Below are 8,378 nucleotides of genomic sequence, written 5' to 3' on the forward strand. Positions count from 1 at the left end.
ATTAGTGACTTGTTGTCATGGAAACCACACTTCACATGATTCTTGAACTTAAATGGCTGAATGTGATCTTACAGCAGCCCTTCCTTCTTTAGCCTTAGTGGTTAAAGTCTTGCTTTTTGTCTGTGTGTGTCATCTTGATTATAGAATCACATAAAATATCTATAAACGCACAAAATAATAGCAGAGAGCTACATCAATTAAAATTGAGTATTCAGTAATTCATTCTTTAATTAAAGCTCTTCCTTTTCCTATTGCTGTAACCTTTCAAGTGTTAAAGCAGAATAAGAGCTAATCATTTCTGTGAAATATATTTTCTAATTTGAAGGTTGTGAGATAATAATAAACAAAAAAATCTGGATTTCAAATACTTATGCTTTTCATGTTTAATGCAAAAAATGAAAACAAGAACAGTTTAGAGATTTTTTTTTTCAGGATAAGTCCATGTTTAAGGTTATAGATGGACTATATTTATATGTATTTATATACAAAGAAAGGGAGGCAGTCAATTCAGCTTTTTGTCGGTAAATAGATGAAGTGATGACTCAGGACATAAAAGTCAAAGGATATGACAGTATATTGTGAATAATAGGCATGTTTGAATTTAGTCATCCAGTAAATATGTTTGTATCTGTGAATCATAATTTTAAAACTTTACTCCAGAGGCTACATTTTTCAATAGGAAACACACTGAAGGATTACTTGACTATTGTTTTTTGTTTGTTTGTTTTTGTTGTTGTTGTTGCTTTTTTTTTTTTTTTTCATGAGTGATATCTCAACCATTTAGAAACATTACAGTTAAAGCTGCATCATTAGGATCCATTTACATAGATTTTTTGTGTTGTGTTGGTAAAATGGTAGTGGCAGACTAAGATGAAGTAGACTAGTATAAATATATATGTAGAATTTCCTGTTCCAGAATAAGAATAATTCTTTGGATTTGGTTAATCCACTTCCAACCTATCTGGAAATTTTTATATGTATGTATACACATACATACATCTATATGTATGCATATAAATATATATGCATGTCTGCATATATATGTACATGCATATATACATATTTTTATATGTTTATATATATACATACATATATATATATACACATCATTTAGAAAAAGTTATGTAAGCCAGAGTTATGCAAATGTAACTACAGTGTTTTAAATTCACACTTTGAATTTAATTGTCTAGATAAATAGCCCATGTAGTTGTATGTTCATGTTTCTCTCTCTGACTCTTGAAAATTTTTTAATGTCCTGAAAACAATGAGTTCAAGGTATTTACACTCATAGGAAATGATAAGAATCAACTCTGGGCATGTGGCATTATACAAGTCACTCTAAAGAATACTAACAAGTAGAGACAGTGATTTTTGTAGACTTTTTCGATGCATGGAACAGGAGAAGACTCGGTCTTGAAAGGACACTGAACTTTTAATTAAACTTTTCAAAAGACTGTTTCGCATATTAGAACTAAACTGATATATGGGTTAATGTATCTATCAGAGAGAACTGGAGTTTAAAGGCACGATAACTCTTCCCTGAGGTAACACAACTGAATGCGATGTTATTTTCTCCTGTCTCTCCTCCCATGTATTGGAGACTCATTAGTTGGACTCATTAACTTTACACAGTAAAGAAGGCTGTTTGCTTTCAATGATACAAAGGCAAATATGGTGTGATTTCAGCAAGCAGTTCTGAAGTTGGCTACAAAGAAGCAATTTAGAAGTGTTTTAAAGGAAAAAAATCCACTTATTTATCCAGTATGCTATATTAATATCAAACTTTTGATTGAATTTTTTTTTAAGAGAAGAAAAAAAAGAGATAAAACACTCAATTTCCTCCTATATTCTTATACTTGTAGTAGTAAAGCTATGTGTCAGAAGTTAATCTAGTTATGAAATTTATCATATTTACTATGTTTTTATTAAGCATTAAGGGAATAGGTAAAATTTTCACTATTTGTCTTATGTTTCTGTGCTAACTTTAGTCCTAGGAAATCAAAACAATTATTCTGAAAACCATGTAGAAAGCAGTATGAGACCAGAATTTGCCTTGTGTTATGATACTCTGAATTCTAGTTTATTAAACTAAGAATGATATTTCAAATGACACTTCAAATGTATGTTTTCAGTGATAAATTAACCTAAAGTTTCTTAAGTGTACAGTCTAAAACTGCAAATGTAGCATAAATAACTGTTCTAACCATATAGTAGCTACAGCACAAACAAAATCTTTCTTGAAAATTTCCAGTGCAAGTTGATGTACTTTTTATCATTGTAAAAAGTTGCATTAAATTAACATTTCTTATCCATTGTACTCTGGATTTGTTTTCACAAATATGTGAAATTTAATATTTTACTTCATTAAAAATTCAGAGAGGGAAGAGGATCAACTTACTAATTAAAGTTTACGATGGAGTGAAATATTTGAACTTGCATAAACATTCCCCATAACTACTGCCATTATTACAGCAATTTTAAAGAAAATATTATGAAAATGAAAACTAGTATTCTCCAATATACACACTTAAGCAAACAAATACTCCTTAGAATCAGATGTAAGTGGAATTTCAAAATAAGAAGCTATAAACCAACTGATTTTCTTCACTGCATGTGATTTCTTTGGGGTATTATTTCACTCTTGTAATCTGTTTAACGTTTTTGTACTTCGAAAGACAATAGAATATGACAGGTTCTTTGACAGTTTGTTAACACAAATTAACCTCATTTATGGGAAAACTGGCTGTGTGTGAACATCTAGTTTTGCAGTGCTTTCTAAGACAATCTTTAAATTGTTGTCTTTCTGGGAAAGATGCTTCCTAAAATTTCAGCATTCTGCTCAGTAGTAACACTTATAGCATATATTTTATGATGGACTTGTATATGGATGATCTTATAACATATGCAAAAGATGGAAAAGAGATTTACTTGATATTTTTTTCAAGCTAATTGATATTCTTAGCCTTGCACCTGTAAAACATCATTGCTTGTGTTGGGGTAACAAAGAGGGGTATTTGGCAATGGTTTACTCCTTAATTCATAAAGAAACCACTCAAATGAAGTTTTATAACAAATATTTCATGATAGGAGTTAATCACATAGAAATAATGTTAGCTTAAGGGAAATCCATAAGATTATATTTGTTTCTTTATTTCTATCAGGTGTGACAAATGTATAAATGATTGTCCTCCAAAAACAAGGAGACGAATAAAGAAGAATCTGATGTTAGTGTATTTCCCTTACAAATTGTTGATAACCATAAGTGTGAGACTTTTCTTATTTTCTTATTTTTCATCTTGATTATGACTTTAAGTTCTTTCATAACTAGTTGATGTGTAAGATATAAGTAGAGTGAGGATGATGAGAAATATTTGTTAAATAAAATCAAGCTCCAGTGGACTTTATAAATACATTTATAAACGAAAGGATACAATAGCAGCATTTACATTCTGAAAGCATTTATATTCCTCTTTTCAGTTTAATACATATTCTTGAATACATTTTTAAGAAATCTAAATAACAGAAGTAAGAAAAGTTGTATAATAAATGTGTTACCTCATTATGAGGCTGTAAACCAGAAAACCTTGCCTTTGTTTGTCTTTAAATATTTTGTTCTGTAGAACTCCTGATGATGAAGAAAGGACTGAAGAATTTTCGTTTGGGGTGCAAATGGCTTTTTCTAACATGAACTTTGGAATGAAAAAGCAATATCTTCAATGAGAAATATTTCTTTTGTGAGGTTACTAAATAAATACATAAAAAGCTGACTTATTCTTTACCTCTCTCAGCCTGGATTGAAATTTTCACTTTAGGCTACCTTTTCTGAAAGTCTGTGCCATCAGTTGTATTTGTTCTGGATGACCTACATTTATGTAGTAAAACCTTTAATGTATAATCACATCATCATATTTTCTGTAAGTGCCACACATTAGAAATAAACTATTTTAGGTGCATTTCAAAGCATTAAAGCATGTTTATGGATTATCTCTTGAACTGTTGATATGAATTTAGATCCCTTGGTTGCTGTAGGTCCAAATGTGCGCAGGTTTCAGAGGAAGCCTTTGAAACTTCTAAATATAGCTTTAAAGAGTTTCTCTATATCTGAAATGTCATGACATTAACATCTAGTATCTTGGGATACTCCAAAGTTAGAAATTGGGAAACTGATCCTTTCCAGTAACATAAAACTCTAATTTCTAGCTTTACGTGTCATCTAAGAAATGGACTTAACTTCTGACATTTCAGATATAAAAAGAGTTTTGTGAGTCCTGCTCATCCTGTATACTAGGAAGTCATGTTTTCTGAGAAAAAAAAATAAAATAGTATGGATTTGAAAAGAGAAAGTAATGCCTCCCTGTTACTTTTAATTTAAAATAAGTAAATAAAATATTCCTTCCTGTTTCTCTACAAGTGTTCTGTAGTTCAGAATTTTATAGAAAGGTGGACCATGTCATAAAGCTGAGATAATTTATCACAAAGATATACAATTTATCATATAATCAACTATATTTATGAAAAGTGGACATACTTATGTAGTTCTGTGTGAAACTGAAGTTTGAAGACGAAAACATATACGAGCAGAGAAAGGAGATTTTACTTGCTGCTATTAAGGAGAAAGTTCAATTCAAGGGAAAAATACAGATATAGTATATGCTTAGCTTTTCTTTGACCCAGTGCTCATCAGTGGTGATTGTCTATTCTGGGCTTTTTTGGTTGTGAGGCTGAATCTGTAATTAAATGTAGATATGAATATGAAAAGAAATTTTCTATCTCAGTTCTCTTTAGAAAAGCATTTTTGTTGAGCTGGATGACAAATCAGTGTCTGAAGTTGTATGTCATGGTCAGACTACTTTTTCATTTAGGGCCTATTGCACAGTGACTGAAAAATGGTAGAGTGGTTCAGCTCCATTTGCTGAATAACCTGAAGGTCCTTAGGGGAAAAGGGGAAAAATCTACTGTGTCTCAGAGACTGCTGGATTTAACCTGAATTCTAGGCATGCAAGAAGAATATTCCTCTTACTTGCAATACCTTGTCTTAAGCCTGGTTTGACTAGTGTGATGGGAATATCAGATGTCTTCCCAGAGTAACATTTTGCAATACAACAAAGATAATATATTTTTATTTGCGTTTGTATGAGAAATTGTATATATGTTTGTGAGCTGGATCAGTAATGCTCTTTGATATCGTACATGCCAGTTTATAGAAGAGAATTTGTTTTCTTAACCTTAAATTCAAGAATTTTGAACTTGCCAAATTCCTTTTTTTTTTTTTTTTTTTTTTTCTTCTGTCTAGATACATTGGAAAGGCCTTGTTTTTAAAATGTGAAAAATTTACAGCATTCTGAAAATCATATATTGTATGATATAGAAAGAACTTAGACAACCAAATTCTATAGCTTATGTTAAAAGATGCAGTACAAAATAACTTCAGAAATTTATCCACCAAATTGCATTTTTGTTTATACCAGTTTTATTTTTTCTTACATACTATCACTCAGAAATATATATTGTGTAAATATACATATATATGTAACAAATAATGCGCTGAAGGTGTAGATACAGGTACATTATTGATTCCTGTAATGTACAATAGTTGCAATAAAATTTATAATCTAATATAGGTCTAATTGTATGTATAGGAAAACAGAACTTTTAATCATCTTATGGCCTAAATGCTGTGTTTGAATCATGCCTGACTTACTGATAATAAAAATAGTTAGTACTAACATTGATGACTGAGGAAAGACTAATAGTTACATACTGGAAAAAGTGGAACAGTTAGAGACTGAAAATTCAAAAAATGTTTGAATTTATGTAACTGATAAGCGCTTGCTAAATAGTGAAAGCATGCCTGGTTCAATATAATTCAGATGTCAGTTGTTTTATTTTCTTTTTTTACATTTTCTCTCTCTCTTTTTTTTTCCTGTACTTTCTAATTTTGTATTGTGTACTTTCTAAATGTGAGGTTCTAAACCAGTTATTCTTAGTCATCTGGCTATCAAAGAAGACTCTTAGAAAGATAAGAATGGATAAAATTGGACAGATTTTTTTCCTCCAGCTTTTCCTTCTCTCTAACAGATGTTGACCATGATCTGAAGTGAATTTTATCCCTAAAGTAGCTTTATACAGCAATTCTGAAGTAACCTTCAGATGTTGAGTTCATTGTTAACAATTATAAACTGTATTTTCACATTATCTATCATGGCTTATCATGAAGAATCCCCATTATTCTCTCTAGCCAGTTCAATAGCCCTGACAGTGCTGTAGTAGTGGTTATGTGTGTTTGCATGTAACTGGGGCACTGCAACATCTTTCACTGATATTTTCCGTTCCTGGGAGGCTATACATAGAGAGAAGATTGATCAAATGGACTCCTACAGGGGTGGCATTGCTGCAGGCTGGTCATTTAGGCTCGCCAACCAAAAACAAAATTGAGACAAATAAAATAAAAAAAAAAAGCACTGAATGGTAGCCAGAGGCAGGAAAAAAAAAAAAAAGTCAGTCCATTCTTTTGTTATAGCTGTGCTTCAAGCATCAATGCTAGTAAGAAACTCAAAAGTGGCCCTAGGATGAAGCTCTGTAATTGGAGGCAAGCAAGGCACAGATGCTTTTATTAAATATCAACAGAATTTAACAGTGCCAACAGTCCAGTGCTGAAGAAGTAAGGATGGGAAGGAAATTCCTTCCCTGGGCTAATTTCATGCTTACTGTCCTTCGGACCTACTTATAAGATCTGTCATTATACTCTGCATCCTTGACAAAGTCAGGCTATCTAAAATACCTGGATAGCTTTATGCACTTGAGTCATGTATAAATAACCTCTTGCTCATGAGATGCTATAGGCTATCTTGCCTAGCTCCCAGCTGTTGTTACTGAATGCTGCAATTCCCTTGCATTCCCGTATGATATCTGTCAACCCTGCATATACATCTTGACTTCCCTGGAGTATCTCAAAAGTCATTAGACACTGATGTTCAGGCAACTGAATACTTCCCAAAATATTAAGTGGACTCCTTAAGTGGAGGAAGGCATATACCAGAGACACTGCTAACACCATGCAGTAAAACATTCCTTGCTACTATCTTTTTCTCAAATTTAAATTATGAAGTCTTATAGAAAGAGAAAAAATATTGGGTCAGACTTCTCTGCTTATTAACACCTTGTTGCCTCTTTTTATTTTTTTGTTTGTTTGTTTTGTTAATTTGTTTGCTTTTAATGAAAAGGAAGTAGTTAATTTGATATAAAGAGGAATATTCTTAGCAGTTGGTATGGCATGGCTTCATCCAGCTGGAGAATGGACTCATTAAGTCTATTAACATTGGGAGATTTACTGCAGCTCTTTGGACTTCTCTGAGTTTGAGAATATCTACAATATGAGATTTCAGGTGCCCTGCCCCTTCACAGCATTCCCTCAGAATGGAAAAAAGAGTCATTTAGAAGTGCCTTGAAGCACTAGAAGAAGCCTTCATTCTAGAAGAAGCCTTGTTTATTTAGGTTATATCTCTCCCCAGATTATTTGAATAACATTGTGTTGTGCACATTGTTGTTTAAGATCATAGAGGAAAGAATGTTATATACAGCTTGTTTACGTTGTCTACTACAGCAAATTATGATACTAAATTGAAAATTTAGCTGGTTTCAGCTTGTGTTATGTTGTGTCGTGTTTGTCGCTGCACCCACACAGTACTCTGTTTCCTCAGATTGGTCATCTACAAACTGTCTTTATGATCTGGAATGCCACCCTGAAATGGCTTCCAGGAGTCGCTACCAAAGGCAACTGCCAAGCTGAAAGATATTCAGAGCTAACAGTACCCTCTTTTCCTCCTTTACCTCCCCTCCAATCCCCCATACTGCTACAGGAAATGTTAACTGTATAGATGATCTCAGGAGAGTTGCTTTGCTTTGCAATATTCATGCCAAAAGACAGCACTATTTTTGCCAGAAGTTCTCTTTTATGACATCTCAGATCAGCATAAAGTATCCTGCAAAATTAATTGAATTCTTCAATAATTGTTTTAAAGCCAAATGCCATGCAGAGCCTTAAGATATATATGCATTTTCAAATGTCTTTGTAGCCTGATTTGGGCCATTTACCTCTTGAAATCTCAACTTAAAGCTGAGTGCATTAATGAAACTGTGAGTCAAGGTACATTCTTTCTTTTTTTCTTTTCTTTTCTTTTCTTTTCTTTTCTTTTCTTTTCTTTTCTTTTCTTTTCTTTTCTTTTCTTTTCTTTTCTTTTCTTTTCTTTTCTTTTCTTTTCTTTTCTTTTCTTTTCTTTTCTTTTCTTTTCTTTTCTTTTCTTTTCTTTTCTTTTCTTTTCTTTTCTTTTCTTTTCTTTTCTTTTCTTTTTTTCTTTTCTTTTCTTTTCTTTTCTTTT

At 32.0% G+C, this 8,378-nt stretch overlaps 1 long non-coding RNA gene across 4 annotated transcripts in view; it reads left to right on the top strand.

Moving 5' to 3' along the window:
* The window catches only part of LOC308187591, a 55,290-nt gene that overhangs the window by 19,544 nt on the left and 27,368 nt on the right, over positions 1-8,378 (top strand). The gene's annotated exons all lie outside the window — the stretch shown is intronic.

This window comes from Anser brachyrhynchus (genome assembly GCF_964034855.1).
Source record: "Anser brachyrhynchus genome assembly, chromosome: 1".
Taxonomy (NCBI): domain Eukaryota; kingdom Metazoa; phylum Chordata; class Aves; order Anseriformes; family Anatidae; genus Anser; species Anser brachyrhynchus.